Below are 19,143 nucleotides of genomic sequence, written 5' to 3'. Positions count from 1 at the left end.
TGGTTAGCGCGTTCTTCTGTTAACCAATAGGTTGGTGGTTCGAGCCCACCCGGGAGCGGTGTTGTGGGATCTCAAACGTAATGTAAAATGCCAAAGTTTTTCCACAATACCTGACGACCATTTAATTTTTGGGCTTCCGTGGCGCAATGGTTAGCGCGTTCGGCTGTTAACTGAAAGGTTGGTGGTTCGAGCCCACCCGGGAGCGGTGTTGTAAAATCTCACGTGTAACGTAAAAATCCAAAGTTTTTCCACAATACCTGACGAACATTTGATCTTTGGGCTTCCGTTGCGCAATGGTTAACGCCGTCGGCTGTTAACCGAAAGGTTGGTGGTTCGAGCCCATCCGGGAGCGGTGTTGTGAGGTCTTAGATGTAACGTAAAATTCAGAGTTTTTTAAAAATAACTGACGAACATTTAATTTTTGGGCTTCCGTGGCGCAATGGTTAGAGCGTTCAGCAGTTATTCAAAAGGTTTGTGGTTCGAGCCCATCCGGGAGCGGTGTTGTGAAGTCTCAAATGTGACGTAAAAAGTCAAAGTTTTTCCACAATACCTGACGACCATTTCATTTCTGAGCTTCCTTGGCTCAATGGTTAGCGCGTTCTTCTGTTAACCAATAGGTTGGTGGTTCGAGCCCACCCGGGAGCGGTGTTGTGGGATCTCAAACGTAATGTAAAATGCCAAAGTTTTTCCACAATACCTGACGACCATTTAATTTTTGGGCTTCCGTGGCGCTATGGTTAGCGCGTTCGGCTGTTAACTGAAAGGTTGGTGGTTCGAGACCATCCGGGAGCGGTGTTGTGAGGTCTCAGATGTGACGTAAAAAGTCAAAGTTTTTCCACAATAACTGACGACCATTTAATTTTTGAGCTTCCGTGGCGCAATGGTTAGCGCGTTCGGCTGTTAACCGAAAGGTTGGTGGTTCGACCCCATCCGGGAGCGGTGTTGTGGTTTCTCAAATGTAACGTAAAAAGCCAAAGTTTTTCCACAATACCTGATGACCATATAATTTTTGGGCTTCCGTGGCGCACTGATTAGCGCGCTCAGCTGTTATCCAAAAGGCTGGTGGTTCGAGCCCACCCGGGAGCGGTGATGTGAGGTCTCAGATATAACGTAAAAAGTCAGAGTTTTTCCACAATACCTGACGAACATTTAATTTTTGGGCTTCCGTGGCGCAATGGTTAGCGCGTTCAGCTGTTAACCGAAAGGTTGGTGGTTCGGGCCCACCCGGGAGCTGTGTTGTAAGATCTCAAATGTAACGTAAAAACCCAAAGTTTTTCCACAGTACCTGACGACCATTTAATTTTTGGGCTTCCGTGGCGCAATGGTTAGCGCGTTCGGCTGTTAACCGAAAAATTGGTGGTTCGAGCCCATCCGGGAGCGGTGTTGTGAGGTCTCTGATGTGACGTAAAATGTCAAAACTTTTCCACAATACGTGACAACCATTTAATTTCTGAGCTTCCGTGGCTCAATAGTTAGCGCGTTCGGCTGTTAACCAATAGGTTTGTGGATCGAGCCCACCAGGGAGCGGTGTTGTGGTATCTCAAATGTAACGTTAAAAGCCAAATTTTTTCCACAATACCTGACGACCATATAATTTTTGGGCTTCCGTGGCGCACTGGTTAGCGCGCTCAGCTGTTATTCAAAAGGCTGGTGGTTCGAGCTCACCCGGGAGCGGTGTTGTGAGGTCTCTAGTGTAACGTAAAAAGTCAGAGTTTTTCCACAATACCTGACGACCATTTAATTTTTGGGCTTCCGTGACGCAAGGGTTAGCGCGTTCGGCTGTTAACCGAAAGGCTGGTGGTTCGATCCCACCCGGAAGTGGTGTTGTGGGGTCTCAGAAGTATCGTAAAAAGTCAAAACTTTTCCACATAACGTGACAACCATTTAATTTCTGAGCTTCCGTGGCTCAATGGTTAGCGCGTTTGGCTGTTAACCAATAGGTTGGTTGTTCGAGCCCACCTGGGAGCGTTGTTGTGGGATCTCAAATGAAATGTAAAATGCCAAAGCTTTTCCACAATACCTGAAGACCATTAAATTTTTGGGCTTCCGTGTCGCAATGGTTAGCGCGTTCGGCTGTTAACCGAAAGGTTGGTGGTTCGAGCCCATTCGGGAGCGGTGTTGTGAGGTCTCAGATGTGACGAAAAAAGTCAAAGTTTTTCCACAATACCTGACGACCATTTCACTTCTGAGCTTTCTTGGCTCCATGGTTAGCTCGTTCGGATATTAACCAAAAGTTTGGTGGTTCGAGCCCACCCAGGAGCGGTGTTGTGAAGTCATAAATGTAACGTAAAAAGCAAAAGTTTTTCCACAATACCTGACGACCATTTAATTTTTGGGCTTCCGTGGTGCAATGGTTAGCGCGTTCGGCTGTTAACCGAAAGGTTGGTGGATCGAGCCCATCCGGGAGCGGTGTTGTGGTATCTCAAATGTAACGTAAAAAGCCAAAGTTTTTCCACAATACCTGACGAACATTTAATCTTTGGGATGCCGTATCGCAATGGTTAGCGCCGTGGGCTGTTAACCGAAAGGTTGGTGGTTCGAGCCCATCCGGGAGCGGTGTTGTGGTATCTCAAATGTAACGTAAAAAGCCAAAGTTTTTCCACAATACCTGATGACCATATAATTTTTGGGCTTCCGTGGCGCACTGGTTAGCGCGCTCAGCTGTTATCCAAAAGGCTGGTGGTTCGAGCCCACCCGGGAGCGGTGATGTGAGGTCTCAGATATAACGTAAAAAGTCAGAGTTTTTCCACAATACCTGACGAACATTTAATTTTTGGGCTTCCGTGGCGCAATGGTTAGCGCGTTCAGCTGTTAACCGAAAGGTTGGTGGTTCGAGCCCACCCGGGAGCTGTGTTGTAAGATCTCAAATGTAACGTAAAAACCCAAAGTTTTTCCACAATACCTGACGAACATTTAATTTTTGGGCTTCCGTGGCGCAATGGTTAGCGCGTTCAGCTGTTAACCGAAAGGTTGGTGGTTCGGGCCCACCCGGGAGCTGTGTTGTAAGATCTCAAATGTAACGTAAAAACCCAAAGTTTTTCCACAGTACCTGACGACCATTTAATTTTTGGGCTTCCGTGGCGCAATGGTTAGCGCGTTCGGCTGTTAACCGAAAAATTGGTGGTTCGAGCCCATCCGGGAGCGGTGTTGTGAGGTCTCTGATGTGACGTAAAATGTCAAAACTTTTCCACAATACGTGACAACCATTTAATTTCTGAGCTTCCGTGGCTCAATAGTTAGCGCGTTCGGCTGTTAACCAATAGGTTTGTGGTTCGAGCCCACCAGGGAGCGGTGTTGTGGTATCTCAAATGTAACGTAAAAAGCCAAAGTTTTTCACAATACCTGACGACCATATAATTTTTGGGCTTCCGTGGCGCACTGGTTAGCGCGCTCAGCTGTTATTCAAAAGGCTTGTGGTTCGAGCCCACCCGGGAGCGGTGTTGTGAGGTCTCTAGTGTAACGTAAAAAGTCAGAGTTTTTCCACAACACCTGACGAACATTTAGTTTCTGAGCTTCCGTGGCTCCATGGTTAGCGCGTTCGGATGTTAACCAAAAGGTTGGTGGTTCCAGCCCACCCGGGAGCGGTGTTGTGAAGTCTCAAATGTAACGTAAAAAACCAAAGTTTTTCCACAATACCTAACGACCATTTAATTTTTGGGCTTCCGTGACGCAAGGGTTAGCGCGTTCGGCTGTTAACCGAAAGGCTGGTGGTTCGAGCCCAAATACATTAGACTAAATTCTGGAGGCTCGTAACTCTGGTTCTACCAGAGATACGGGGATGTAAATAATGTGACCTTGACACAAATGTTCGGATAATTATAAAAAAAACTTCGCGGTTTCGAACCTGTGGCCTTCCGGGAGTGAAGCGGATGCGATAACCGCTACACTAAAGATATGTTATTATTTTTAATCGAAAGAACAGGGTCAAGTAATTAAGCAATACGTGAAAAAACAAACCCCTCCATAGAAAATGCATTAGACTATACTTTGCAGGCTCCTAACTCTGTTTCTACTGGAGATACGGGGATGTCCTTTGAGTATGTTATAGTCCAATTTGTCCCCCATCTAACCATACTAAAAATATTGAGCTACGACCAACAGGGGCCGAGTCATTAAGCTAAACGTAAACAAACAACCCGTCCATAGGAAATGCAGTAGACTATATTTTGCAGGCCCATAACTCTGTGTCTACTAGAGATACGGGGATGTCCTTAGGATATGTTATAGTCCAAATTGTCCCCCATCTAATTATACTAAAAACATTGAGCTTCGACAAACATTGGCCGAGATATTAAGCAAAATGTTCGTCAACTTTGGTATCGTCTCACTTATTTTTATTATGTTACTTATGATTTTTGCACTAAACTTTGGAGGCTCATAACTCTTGTTCTACAAGAGATACTGGGATCTCCTTTGGATATGTTATAGTACTCTTTGCTCCCCATACAAGGATTCTTTAAACTTGAGGCTACCTCAATATCGTCGTCAACTTATTTTTTGTCTCACTTATTGTTAGAAGGTTACTTTTGATTTTTGAAAATAAACTTTGCAGGCTCGTAACTCTGGTTCTACCAGAGATACGGGGATGTAAATAATGTGACCTTGACACAAATGTTCGGATAATTATAAAGGTCTTTGCATGTTCCAAGCAAAAAAAAAACTTCGCGGTTTCGAACCTGTGGCCTTCCGAGAGTGAGGCGGATGCGATAACCGCTACACTAAAGATATGTTATTATTTTTAATCGAAAGAACAGGGTCAAGTAATTAAGCAATACGTGAACAAACAAACCCCTCCATAGAAAATGCATTAGACTATACTTTGCAGGCTCGTAACTCTGTTTCTACTGGAGATACGGGGATGTCCTTAGGGTATGTTATAGTCCAAATTGTCCCCCATCTAACCATACTAAAAACTTTGGGCTACGACAAACAGGGGCCGAGTACTTAAGCAAAACGTAACGAAACAAACCCCCTGCATAGGAAATGCATTAGACTATAGTTTGCAGGCTCGTAACTCTGTTTCTATTGGAGATACGGGGATGTCCTTTGAGTTTGTCGTAGCTCAATGTTTTTAGTATGGTTAGATGGGGGGCAATTTGGACTATAACATATCCTAAGGACATCCCCGTATCTCTAGTAGACACAGAGTTATGGGCCTGCAAAATATAGTCTACTGCATTTCCTATGGACGGGTTGTTTGTTTACGTTTAGCTTAATTACTCGGCCCCTGTTGGTCGTAGCTCAATGTTTTTAGAATGGTTTGATGGGGGACAAATTGGACTAAAACATACTCAAAGGACATCCCCGTATCTCCAATAGAAACAGAGTTACGAGCCTGCAAACTATAGTCTAATGCATTTCCTATGCAGGGGGTTTGTTTCGTTACGTTTTGCTTAAGTACTCGGCCCCTGTTTGTCGTAGCCCAAAGTTTTTAGTATGGTTAGATGGGGGACAATTTGGACTATAACATATCCTAAGGACATCCCCGTATCTCTAGTAGACACAGAGTTATGGGCCTTCAAAGTATAGTCTAATGCATTTCCTATGGAGGGGTTTGTTTGTTTACGATTAGCTTAATTACTCGACTGCTGTTTGTCGTAGCTCAATGTTTTTAGTATGGTTAGATGGGGGACAAATTGGACTATAACATACTCAAAGGACATCCCCGTATCTCCAGTAGAAACAGAGTTACGAGCCTGCAAAGTATAGTCTAATGCATTTTCTATGGAGGGGTTTGTTTGTTCACGTATTGCTTAATTACTTGACCCTGTTCTTTCGATTAAAAATAATAACATATCTTTAGTGTAGCGGTTATCGCATCCGCCTCACTCTCGGAAGGCCACAGGTTCGAAACCGCGAAGTTTTTTTTTGCTTGGAACATGCAAAGACCTTTATAATTATCCGAACATTTGTGTCAAGGTCACATTATTTACATCCCCGTATCTCTGGTAGAACCAGAGTTACGAGCCTGCAAAGTTTATTTTCAAAAATCAAAAGTAACCTTCTAACAATAAGTGAGACAAAAAATAAGTTGACGACGATATTGAGGTAGCCTCAAGTTTAAAGTATCCTTGTATGGGGAGCAAAGAGTACTATAACATATCCAAAGGAGATTCCAGTATCTCTTGTAGAACAAGAGTTATGAGCCTCCAAAGTTTAGTGCAAAAATCATAAGTAACATAATAAAAATAAGTGAGACGATACCAAAGTTGACGAACATTTTGCTTAATATCTCGGCCAATGTTTGTCGTAGCTCAATGTTTTTAGTATGGCGACCACTTAGGAACACTGCGTGCCGTTAGCTTTTTCACTTTTTTTTCCTCTTTTAAATTCCAATAGATATTAAAAAAGCAAACATATTTTCTTTTTGTTATTGTTTTAAAAAGATGAAGGTTAATTTGTCTCACTTAATTTAAATTCGAATTATTATCTAGCACTCTCGGCAACGGCCATATCACGCTGAGAACAACGGTTCTCGTCCGATCGCCGACGTTAGCAGCGTCGAGCGCAGTCAGTACTTGGGAATACTGCGTGCCGTTGGCTTTTTCACTTTTGTTTCCTCTTTTAAATTCCACCCGATATGACAAAAGCAAACATATCTTCTTTTTGTTATTGTTTTATAAAGATGAAAGTTAATTAAATTAAAATTATTAACCCGCACTCTCGGCAACGGCCATATCACGCTGAATACAGCGGTTCTCGTCCGATAACCGATGTTAAGCAGCGTCGAGCGCAGTCACAACTTGGGAGGGAGACCACTTAGGAACACTGCGTGCCGTTGGGTTTTTCACTTTTTTTCCTCTTTTAAATTTTAATAGATATGAAAAAAGCAAACATGTTTTTTTTTGTTATTGTTTTAAAATTATGAAGGTTAATTTGTCTCACTTAATTTAAATTCGAATTATTAACTAGCACTCTCGGCAACGGCCATATCACGCTGAAAACACCGGTTCTCGTGCGATCACCGAAGTTAAGCAGCGTCGAACGCATACAGTACTTGGGAATACTGCGTGCCGTTGGCTTTTTTAATTTTGTTTCCTCTTTCAAATTCCACCAGATATGAAAAAAAGCAAACATATCTTCTTTCTGTTATTGTTTTATAAAGATGAAAGTTAATTTAAATCAAATTATTAACTAGCACTATCGGCAACGGCCATAACACGCTGAATACACCGGTTCTCGTACGATAACCGAAGTTAAGCAGCGTCGTGCGCAGTCAGTATTTGGGAGGGCGACCACTTAGGAACACTGCGTGCCGTTAGCTTTTTCACTTTTTTTTTCCTCTTTTAAATTAAAATAGATATGAAAAAAGCAAACATATTTTCTTTTTGTTATTGTTTTAAAAAGATGAAGGTTAATTTGTCTCACTTAATTTAAATTCGAATTATTATCTAGCACTCTCGGCAACGGCCATATCACGCTGAGAACAACGGTTCTCGTCCGATCGCCGACGTTAGCAGCGTCGAGCGCAGTCAGTACTTGGGAATACTGCGTGCCGTTGGCTTTTTCACTTTTGTTTCCTCTTTTAAATTCCACCCGATATGACAAAAGCAAACATATCTTCTTTTTGTTATTGTTTTATAAAGATGAAAGTTAATTAAATTAAAATTATTAACCAGCACTCTCGGCAACGGCCATATCACGCTGAATACAGCGGTTCTCGTCCGATAACCGATGTTAAGCAGCGTCGAGCGCAGTCACTACTTGGGAGGGAGACCACTTAGGAACACTGCGTGCCGTTGGCTTTTTCACTTTTTTTTCCTCTTTTAAATTTTAATAGATATGAAAAAAGCAAACATGTTTTCATTTTGTTATTGTTTTAAAATGATGAAGGTTAATTTGTCTCACTTAATTTAAATTCGAATTATTAACTAGCACTCTCGGCAACGACCATATCACGCTGAATACAGCGGTTCTCGTCCGATCACCGAAGTTAAGCAGCGTCGAGCGCAGTCAGTACTTGGGAGGGAGACCACTTAGGAACACTGCGTGCCGTTGGCTTATTCACTTTTTTTCCTCTTTTAAATTTTAATAGATATGAAAAAAGCAAACATGTTTTTTTGTTATTGTTTTAAAATGATGAAGGTTAATTTGTCTCACTTAATTTAAATTCGAATTATTAACTAGCACTCTCGGCAACGGCCATATCACGCTGAAAACACCGGTTCTCGTCCGATCACCGAAGTTAAGCAGCGTCGAGCGCATACAGTACTTGGGAATACTGCGTGCCGTTGGCTTTTTCACTTTTATTTCCTCTTTCAAATTCCACCAGATATGAAAAAAGCAAACATATCTTCTTTTTGTTATTGTTTTATAAAGATGAAAGTTAATTTAATTCAAATTATTAACTAGCACTCTCGGCAACGGCCATATCACGCTGAGAACACCGGTTCTCGTCCGATCGCCGACGTTAGCAGCGTCGAGCGCAGTCAGTACTTGGGAATACTGCGTGCCGTTGGCTTTTTCACTTTTGTTTCCTCTTTTAAATTCCACCCGATATGAAAAAAGCAAACATATTTTCTTTTTGTTAATGTTTTATAAAGATGATGGTTAATTTGTCTCACTTAATTTAAATTCGAATTTTTAACTAGCACTCTCGGCAACGGCCATATCACGTTGAGAACACCGGTTCTCGTCCGATCGCCCTGGTAGCAGCGTCGAGCGCAGTCAGTACTTGGGAATACTGCGTGCCGTTGGTTTTTCACTTTTGTTTCCTCTTTTAAATTCCACCCGAATTGAAAAAAGCACACATATCTTCTTTTTGTTATTGTTTTATAAAGATGAAAGTTAATTTAATTCAAATTATTAACTAGCACTATCGGCAACGGCCATAACACGCTGAATACACCGGTTCTCGTACGATAACCGAAGTTAAGCAGCGTCGAGCGCAGTCAGTATTTGGGAGGGCGACCACTTAGGAACACTGCGTGCCGTTAGCTTTTTCACTTTTTTTTTCCTCTTTTAAATTCCAATAGATATGAAAAAAGCAAACATATCTTCTTTTTGTTATTGTTTTAGAAAGATGAGGGTTAATTTGTCTCACTTAATTTAAATTCGAATTTTTAACTAGCACTCTCGGCAACGGCCATATCACGTTGAGAACACCGGTTCTCGTCCGATCGCCCTGGTAGCAGCGTCGAGCGCAGTCAGTACTTGGGAATACTGCGTGCCGTTGGTTATTCACTTTTGTTTCCTCTTTTAAATTCCACCCGAATTGAAAAAAGCACACATATCTTCTTTTTGTTATTGTTTTATAAAGATGAAAGTTAATTTAATTCAAATTATTAACTAGCACTATCGGCAACGGCCATAACACGCTGAATACACCGGTTCTCGTACGATAACCGAAGTTAAGCAGCGTCGAGCGCAGTCAGTATTTGGGAGGGCGACCACTTAGGAACACTGCGTGCCGTTAGCTTTTTCACTTTTTTTTTCCTCTTTTAAATTCCAATAGATATGAAAAAAGCAAACATATCTTCTTTTTGTTATTGTTTTAGAAAGATGAGGGTTAATTTGTCTCACTTAATTTCAATTCGAATTTTTAACTAGCACTCTCGGCAACGGCCATATCACGCTGAGAACACCGGTTCTCGTCCGATCGCCGACGTTAGCAGCGTCGAGCGCAGTCAGTACTTGGGAATATTGCGTGCCGTTGGTTTTTCACTTTTGTTTCCTCTTTTAAATTCCACCCGATTTGAAAAAAGCACACATATCTTCATTTTGTTATTGTTTTATAAAGATGAAAGTTAATTAAATTCAAATTATTAACTAGCACTCTCGGCAACGGCCATATCACGCTGAATACACCGGTTCTCGTCCGATAACCGAAGTTAAGCAGCGTCGAGCGCAGTCACTACTTGGGAGGGAGACCACTTAGGAACACTGCGTGCCGTTGGCTTTTTCACTTTTTTTTCCTCTTTTAAATTCCAGTAGATTTGAAAAAAGCAAACTTATTTTCTTTTTGTTATTGTTTTAAAAAGATGATGGTTAATTTGTCTCACTTAATTTAAATTCGAATTATTACCTAGCACTCTCGGCAACGGCCATATCACGCTGAATACACCGGTTCTCGTCCGATAACCGAAGTTAAGCAGCGTCGAGCGCATACAGTACTTGGGAATACTGCGTGCCGTCGGCTTTTTCACTTTTGTTTCCTCTTTCAAATTCCACCAAATATGAAAAAAGCAAACATATCTTCTTTTTGTTATTGTTTTATAAAGATGAAAGTTAATTTAATTCAAATTATTAACTAGCACTCTCGAGAAACGGCCATAACACGCTGAATACACCGGTTCTCGTCCGATAACCGAAGTTAAGAAGCGTCGAGCGCAGTCAGTACTTGGGAGGGAGACCACTTTGAGTATTTCTTCACTATTTTCAAATATAACCACTGAAACCATTATTTTTATACCTTTTGCTTTAATTCAAGCAAATGTAACGATATTCATTAAAAAAAACTGTTAAAATTAAATTTTTCAATAAGAAATCGTTGTCACGGATTTTGTATCTTGAAGAAGAAAAACATGCGATTTTTTCGGTACACTTTTGAATGCATTTTTTTCTGGAGAAATGTTTGACCGAATTCAGCTTAATTCCCTATAAAACACCCATAAAAAGTGATTTCATCTCGATTGAGCATAATTAAAAATTTACCTCGATTTTTAATAACATTTTCAAAATCGGCGTTTCACGGCCAAAGAAGCATATTTTGAGTAGTTCTTCTCTATTTTTAAATATATTCATTGAATCCATTATTTTTATACTTTTTGCTTTAATTCAAGCAATGTAACGATATTCATTCAAAAAACTGTTAAAATTCAATTTTCAATAAGAAATCGTATTCACGGATTTTGTGTCTTGAAGAAGAAAAACATGCGATTTTTTCGGTACTTTTTTGAATGCATTTTTTTCTGGAGAAATTTTTGACCGAATTCAGCTTAATTCCCTATAAAACACTCATTAAAAGTGATTTCATCTCGATTGAACAATAAATAAAAATGTACCTCGATTTTTAAAAACTTTTCAAAATCGACGTAACTCGGCCAAAGAAAAACATTTTGAGTATTTCTTCACTATTTTCAAATATAACCACTGAAGCCATTATTTTTGTAATTTTTGCGTTAATTCAAGCAAATGTAACGATATTCATTCAACAACCTGTTAAAATTCAATTTTAAATAAGAAATCGTTGTAACGGATTTTGTATCTTGAAGAGAAAAAACATGCGATTTTTTCGGTACACTTTTAAATGCATTTTTTTCTGGAGAAATGTTTGACCGAATTCAGCTTAATTCCCTATAAAACACTCATTAAAAGTGATTTCATCTCGATTGAACAATAATTAAAAATGTACCTCGATTTTTAATAACATTTTCAAAATCGACGTTTCACCGCCAACGAAGCATATTTTGAGTATTTCTTCACTATTTACAAATATATTCACTGAAACCATTATTTTTATACTTTTTGCTTTAATTCAAGCAAATGTAACGATATTCAACCAAAAAACTGTTAAAATTAAATTTTTCAATAAGAAATCGTTGTCACGGATTTTGTATCTTGAAGAAGAAAAACATGCGATTTTTTCGGTACTTTTTTGAATGCATTTTTTTCTGGAGAAATTTTTGACCGAATTCAGCTTAATTCCCTATAAAACACTCATTAAAAGTGATTTCATCTCGATTGAACAATAAATAAAAATGTACCTCGATTTTTAATAACATTTTCAAAATCGACGTTTCACGGCCAAAGAAGCATATTTTGAGTATTTCTTCACTATTTTCAAATATAACCACTGAAACCATTATTTTTATACTTTTTGCTTTAATTCAAGCAAATGTAACGATATTCATTCAAAAAACTGTTAAAATTCAATTTTTCAATAAGAAATCGTTGTGACGGATTTTGTATCTTGAAGAAGAAAAACATGCGATTTTTTCGGTACACTTTTGAATGCATTTTTTTCTGGAGAAATGTTTGACCGAATTCAGCTTAATTCCCTATAAAACACTCATTGAAAGTGATTTCATCTCGATTGAAAAATAATTAAAAATGTACCTCGATTTTTAATAACATTTTCAAAATCGACGCTTCACGGCCAAAGAAGCATATTTTGAGTATTTCTTCACTATTTTCAAATATAACCACTGAAACCATTATTTTTATACTTTTTGCTTTAATTCAAGCAAATGTAACGATATTCATTCAAAAAACTGTTAAAATTCAATTTTTCAATAAGAAATCGTTGTGACGGATTTTGTATCTTGAAGAAGAAAAACATGCGATTTTTTCGGTACACTTTTGAATGAATTTTTTTCTGGAGAAATGTTTGACCGAATTCAGCTTAATTCCCTATAAAACACTCATTGAAAGTGATTTCATCTCGATTGAACAATAATTAAAAATGTACCTCGATTTTTAATAACATTTTCAAAATCGTTGAGCCCTCCCGGGAGCGGTGTTGTGACGTCTCAGATGTAACGTAAAATGTCAGAGTTTTTCCACAATCCCTGACGAACATTTAATTTTTTGGCTTCCGTGGCGCAATGGTTAGCGCGTTCGGCTGTTAACCCATAGGGTGGTGGTTCGACCCCATCCGGGAGCGGTGTTGTGAGGTCTCAGATGTGACGTAAAAAATCAAGGTTTTTACATAATACCTGACGAGCGTTTAACTTTTGGGCTTCCGTGGCGCAATGGTTAGCGCGTTCGGCTGTTAACCAATAGGTTGGTGGTTCGAGCCCATCCGGGAGCGGTGTTGTGAGGTCTCAGATGTGACGTAAAAAGTCAAGGTTTTTACACAATACCTGACGAGCATTTAACTTTTGGGCTTCCGTGGCGCAATGGTTAGCGCGTTCGGCTGTTAACCAATAGGTTGGTGGTTCGAGCCCATCCGGGAGAGGTGTTGTGAGGTCTCAGATGTGACGTAAAAAGTCAAGGTTTTTACACAATACCTGACGAGCATTTAACTTTTGGGCTTCCGTGCCGCAATGGTTAGCGCGTTCGGCTGTTAACCAATAGGTTGGTGGTTCGAGCCCATCCGGGAGCGGTGTTGTGAGGTCTCAGATGTGACGTAAAAAGTCATGGTTTTTGCACAATACCTGACGGGCATTTAGCTTTTGTGCTTCCGTGGCGCAATGGTTAGCGCGTTCGGCTGTTAACCAATAGGTTGGTGGTTCGAGCCCATCCGGGAGCGGTGTTGTGGGATCTCAAATGTAACGTAAAATGTCAGAGTTTTTCCACAATACCTGACGAACATTTAATTTTTGGGCTTCCGTGGCGCAATGATTACCGCGTTCAGCTGTTAATCGAAAGGTTGAAGGTTCGAGCCCACCCGGGAGAGGTGTTGTGGGGTCTCAGATGTAGCGTAAAAAGTCAAAACTTTTCCACAATACGTGACAACCATTTAATTTCTGAGCTTCCGTGGCTCAATGGTTAGCGCGTTCGGCTGTTAACCAATAGGTTGGTGGTTCGAGCCCATCCGGGAGCGGTGTTGTGACGTCTCAGATGTAGCGTTAAAAGTCAAAACTTTTCCACAATACGTGACAACCATTTAATTTCTGAGCTTCCGTGGCGCAATGGTTATCGCGTTCAGCTGCTATTCAAAAAACTGGTGGTTCGAGCCCACCCGGGAGCGGTGTTGTGGGATCTCAAATGTAACGTAAAAATTCAAGGTTTTTCCACAATACCTGACGAACATTTAATTTTTGGGGTTCCTTGGGGCAATGGTTAGCTCGTTCGGCTGTTAACCGAAAGGTTGGTGGTTCGATGCCAACCGGGAGAGGTGTTGTAGGGTATCAGATATAACGTAATAAGTCATAACTTATCCACAATACCTGACAACCATTTAATTTCTGAGCTTCCGTGGCTCAATGGTTATCGCGTTCGGCTGTTAACCAATAGATTTGTGGTTCGAGCCCATCCGGGATGCGGTGTTGTGAGGTCTCAGATGTAACGTAAAATGTCAGAGTTTTTCACAATACCTGACGAACATTTAATTTTTGGGCTTCCGTGGCGCAATGATTAGCGCGTTCAGCTGTTAATCGAAAGGTTGAAGGTTCGAGCCCACCCGGGAGAGGTGTTGTGGGGTCTCAGATGTAGCGTAAAAAGTCAAAACTTTTCCACAATACGTGACAACCATTTAATTTCTGAGCTTCCGTGGCTCAATGGTTAGCGCGTTCGGCTGTTAACCAATAGGTTGGTGGTTCGAGCCCATCCGGGAGCGGTGTGTTGAGGTCTCAGATGTGACGTAAAAAGTCAAGGTTTTTACACAATACCTGACGAGCATTTAACTTTGGGCTTCCGTGGCTCAATGGTTAGCGCGTTCGGCTGTTAACCAATAGGTTGGTGGTTCGACCCCATCCGGGAGCGGTGTTGTGAGGTCTCAGATGTAACGTAAAATGTCAGAGTTTTTCCACAATACCTGTCGAACATTGAATTTTTGGGCTTCCGTGCGCAATGATTAGCGCGATCAGCTGTTAATCGAAAGGTTGGTGGTACGAGCCCACCCGGGAGAGGTGTTGTGGGGTCTCAGATGTAGCGTAAAAGGTCATAACTTTTCCACAATACGTGACAACCATTTAATTTCTGAGCTTCAGTGGCTCAATGGTTAGCGCGTTCGGCTGTTAACCAATAGGTTAGTGGTTCGAGCCCATCCGGGAACGGTGTTGTGAGGTCTCAGATGTGACGTAAAAAGTCAAGGTTTTTACACAATACCTGACGAGCATTTAATTTTTGGGCTTCCGTGGCGCAATGGTTAGCGCGTTCGGCTGTTAACCAATAGGTTGGTGGTTCGGCCCCTGTTTGTCGTAGAGCCGAGATATTAAGCAAAATGTTCGTCAACTTTGGTATCGTCTCACTTATTTTTATTATGTTACTTATGATTTTTGCACTAAACTTTGGAGGCTCATAACTCTTGTTCTACAAGAGATACTGGGATCTCCTTTGGATATGTTATAGTACTCTTTGCTCCCCATACAAGGATACTTTAAACTTGAGGCTACCGCAATATCGTCGTCAACTTATTTTTTGTCTCACTTATTGTTAGAAGGTTACTTTTGATTTTTGAAAATAAATTTTGCAGGCTCGTAACTCTGTTTCTACTGGAGATACGGGGATGTCCTTTGAGTATGTTATAGACCAATTTGTCCTTCATCTAGCCATACCAAGTATTAGGGCTACGACAAACAGTAGTCGAGTAATTAAGCTAATCGTAAACAAACAAACCCCCTCCATAGGAAATACATTAGACTAAATTCTGGAGGCTCGTAACTCTGGTTCTACCAGAGATACGGGGATGTAAATAATGTGACCTTGACACAAATGTTCGGATAATTATAAAAAAAAACTTAGCGGTTTCGAACCTGTGGCCTTCCGGGAGTGAGGCGGATGCGATAACCGCTACACTAAAGATATGTTATTATTTTTAATCGAAAGAACAGGGTCAAGTAATTAAGCAATACGTGAAAAAACAAACCCCTCCATAGAAAATGCATTAGACTATACTTTGCAGGCTCCTAACTCTGTTTCTACTGGAGATACGGCGATGTCCTTTGAGTATTTTATAGTCCAATTTGTCCCCCATCTAACCATACTAAAATTATTGAGCTACGACCAACAGGGGCCGAGTAATTAAGCTAAACGTAAACAAACAACCCGTCCATAGGAAATGCAGTAGACTATATTTTGCAGGCCCATAACTCTGTGTCTACTAGAGATACGGGGATGTCCTTAGGATATGTTATAGTCCAAATTGTCCCCCATCTAATTATACTAAAAACATTGAGCTTCGACAAACATTGGCCGAGATATTAAGCAAAATGTTCGTCAACTTTGGTATCGTCTCACTTATTTTTATTATGTTACTTATGATTTTTGCACTAAACTTTGGAGGCTCATAACTCTTGTTCTACAAGAGATACTGGGATCTCCTTTGGATATGTTATAGTACTCTTTGCTCCCCATACAAGGATTCTTTAAACTTGAGGCTACCTCAATATCGTCGTCAACTTATTTTTTGTCTCACTTATTGTTAGAAGGTTACTTTTGATTTTTGAAAATAAACTTTGCAGGCTCGTAACTCTGGTTCTACCAGAGATACGGGGATGTAAATAATGTGACCTTGACACAAATGTTCGGATAATTATAAAGGTCTTTGCATGTTCCAAGCAAAAAAAAAACTTCGCGGTTTCGAACCTGTGGCCTTCCGAGAGTGAGGCGGATGCGATAACCGCTACACTAAAGATATGTTATTATTTTAATCGAAAGAACAGGGTCAAGTAATTAAGCAATACGTGAACAAACAAACCCCTCCATAGAAAATGCATTAGACTATACTTTGCAGGCTCGTAACTCTGTTTCTACTGGAGATACGGGGATGTCCTTTGAGTATGTTATAGTCCAATTTGTCCCCCATCTAACCATACTAAAAACATTGAGCTACGACAAACAGCAGTCGAGTAATTAAGCTAATCGTAAACAAACAAACCCCTCCATAGGAAATGCATTAGACTATATTTTGCAGGCCCATAACTCTGTGTCTACTAGAGATACGGGGATGTCCTTAGGATATGTTATAGTCCAAATTGTCCCCCATCTAACCATACTAAAAACTTTGGGCTACGACAAACAGGGGCCGAGTACTTAAGCAAAACGTAACGAAACAAACCCCCTGCATAGGAAATGCATTAGACTATAGTTTGCAGGCTCGTAACTCTGTTTCTATTGGAGATACGGGGATGTCCTTTGAGTTTGTCGTAGCTCAATGTTTTTAGTATGGTTAGATGGGGGACAATTTGGACTATAACATATCCTAAGGACATCCCCGTATCTCTAGTAGACACAGAGTTATGGGCCTGCAAAGTATAGTCTAATGCATTTCCTATGGAGGGGTTTGTTTGTTTACGATTAGCTTAATAACTCGACTGCTGTTTGTCGTAGCTCAATGTTTTTAGTATGGTTAGATGGGGGACAAATTGGACTATAACATACTCAAAGGACATCCCCGTATCTCCAGTAGAAACAGAGTTACGAGCCTGCAAAGTATAGTCTAATGCATTTTCTATGGAGGGGTTTGTTTGTTCACGTATTGCTTAATTACTTGACCCTGTTCTTACGATTAAAAATAATAACATATCTTTAGTGTAGCGGTTATCGCATCCGCCTCACTCTCGGAAGGCCACAGGTTCGAAACCGCGAAGTTTTTTTTTTGCTTGGAACATGCAAAGACCTTTATAATTATCCGAACATTTGTGTCAAGGTCACATTATTTACATCCCCGTATCTCTGGTAGAACCAGAGTTACGAGCCTGCAAAGTTTATTTTCAAAAATCAAAAGTAACCTTCTAACAATAAGTGAGACAAAAAATAAGTTGACGACGATATTGAGGTAGCCTCAAGTTTAAAGTATCCTTGTATGGGGAGCAAAGAGTACTATAACATATCCAAAGGAGATTCCAGTATCTCTTGTAGAACAAGAGTTATGAGCCTCCAAAGTTTAGTGCAAAAATCATAAGTAACATAATAAAAATAAGTGAGACGATACCAAAGTTGACGAACATTTTGCTTAATATCTCGGCCAATGTTTGTCGTAGCTCAATGTTTTTAGTATGGTTAGATGGGGGACAATTTGGACTATAACATATCCTAAGGACATCCCCGTATCTCTAGTAGACACAGAGTTATGGGCCTGCAAAATATAGTCTACTGCATTTCCTATGGACGGGTTGTTTGTTTACGTTTAGCTTAATTACTCGGCCCCTGTTGGTCGTAGCTCAATAATTTTAGTATGGTTAGATGGGGGACAAATTGGACTATAAAATACTCAAAGGACATCCCCGTATCTCCAGTAGAAACAGAGTTAGGAGCCTGCAAAGTATAGTCTAATGCATTTTCTATGGAGGGGTTTGTTTTTTCACGTATTGCTTAATTACTTGACCCTGTTCTTTCGATTAAAAATAATAACATATCTTTAGTGTAGCGGTTATCGCATCCGCCTCACTCCCGGAAGGCCACAGGTTCGAAACCGCGAAGTTTTTTTTTATAATTATCCGAACATTTGTGTCAAGGTCACATTATTTACATCCCCGTATCTCTGGTAGAACCAGAGTTACGAGCCTCCAGAATTTAGTCTAATGTATTTCCTATGGAGGGGGTTTGTTTGTTTACGATTAGCTTAATTACTCGACTACTGTTTGTCGTAGCCCTAATACTTGGTATGGCTAGATGAAGGACAAATTGGTCTATAACATACTCAAAGGACATCCCCGTATCTCCAGTAGAAACAGAGTTACGAGCCTGCAAAGTATAGTCTAATGCATTTGCTATGGACGGGTTGTTTGTTTACGTTTAGCTTAATTACTCGGCCCCTGTTTGTCGTAGCTCAATGTTTTTAGTATAGTTAGATGGGGGACAAATTGGACTAAAACATACTCAAAGGAAATCCCCGTATCTCCAATAGAAACAGAGTTACGAGCCTGCAAACTATAGTGTAATGCATTTCCTATGCAGGGGGTTTGTTTCGTTACGTTTTGCTTAAGTACTCGGCCCCTGTTTGTCGTAGCCCAAAGTTTTTAGTATGGTTAGATGGGGGACAATTTGGACTATAACATATCCTAAGGACATCCCCGTATCTCTAGTAGACACAGAGTTATGGGCCTGCAAAATATAGTCTAATGCATTTCCTATGGACGGGTTGTTTGTTTACGTTTAGCTTAATTACTCGGCCCTTGTTTGTCGTAGCTCATTATTTGTAGTATGGTTAGATGGGAGACATATTGGACTATAACATACTCAAAGGACATCCCCGTATCTCCAGTAGAAACAGATTTACGAGCCTGCAAAGTATAGTCTAATGCATTTCCTATGGAGGGGGTTTGTTTCGTTACGTTTTGCTTAAGTACTCGGCCCCTGTTTGTCGTAGCCCAAAGTTTTTAGTAAGGTTAGATGGGGGACAATTTGGACTATAACATATCCTAAGGACATCCCCGTATCTCTAGTAGACACAGAGTTATGGGCCTGCAAAGTATAGTCTAATGCATTTCCTATGGAGGGGTTTGTTTGTTTACGATTAGCTTAATTACTCGACTGCTGTTTGTCGTAGCTCAATGTTTTTAGTATGGTTAGATGGGGGACAAATTGGACTATAAC

At 40.4% G+C, this 19,143-nt stretch overlaps 9 pseudogenes; all 9 read left to right on the top strand.

Annotated features, from left to right (window-relative positions):
• Positions 1-6,665: 6,665 nt before the first annotated feature.
• Positions 6,666-6,784, top strand: LOC149701330 (5S ribosomal RNA; annotated as a pseudogene).
• A 135-nt stretch (positions 6,785-6,919) lies between these two features.
• LOC149701329 (5S ribosomal RNA) lies at positions 6,920-7,022 on the top strand (annotated as a pseudogene).
• A 123-nt stretch (positions 7,023-7,145) lies between these two features.
• Positions 7,146-7,264, top strand: LOC149701328 (5S ribosomal RNA; annotated as a pseudogene).
• Positions 7,265-7,626: 362 nt separating this feature from the next.
• On the top strand, positions 7,627-7,745 carry LOC149701327 (5S ribosomal RNA; annotated as a pseudogene).
• Positions 7,746-7,882: 137 nt separating this feature from the next.
• On the top strand, positions 7,883-8,001 carry LOC149701326 (5S ribosomal RNA; annotated as a pseudogene).
• Positions 8,002-8,134: 133 nt separating this feature from the next.
• On the top strand, positions 8,135-8,237 carry LOC149701325 (5S ribosomal RNA; annotated as a pseudogene).
• Positions 8,238-8,820: 583 nt separating this feature from the next.
• LOC149701324 (5S ribosomal RNA) lies at positions 8,821-8,939 on the top strand (annotated as a pseudogene).
• A 360-nt stretch (positions 8,940-9,299) lies between these two features.
• Positions 9,300-9,418, top strand: LOC149701323 (5S ribosomal RNA; annotated as a pseudogene).
• A 361-nt stretch (positions 9,419-9,779) lies between these two features.
• Positions 9,780-9,898, top strand: LOC149701322 (5S ribosomal RNA; annotated as a pseudogene).
• Positions 9,899-19,143: the final 9,245 nt, after the last annotated feature.

The sequence above is a fragment of the Phalangium opilio genome, unplaced genomic scaffold, assembly GCF_054372755.1.
Source record: "Phalangium opilio isolate 3A_F unplaced genomic scaffold, DU_Popi_V2 ptg000019l_1, whole genome shotgun sequence".
NCBI lineage: Eukaryota > Metazoa > Arthropoda > Arachnida > Opiliones > Phalangiidae > Phalangium > Phalangium opilio.
Note: the sequence above shows the minus strand (reverse complement) of the source record. Positions and strands in the feature narration are given on the sequence as shown.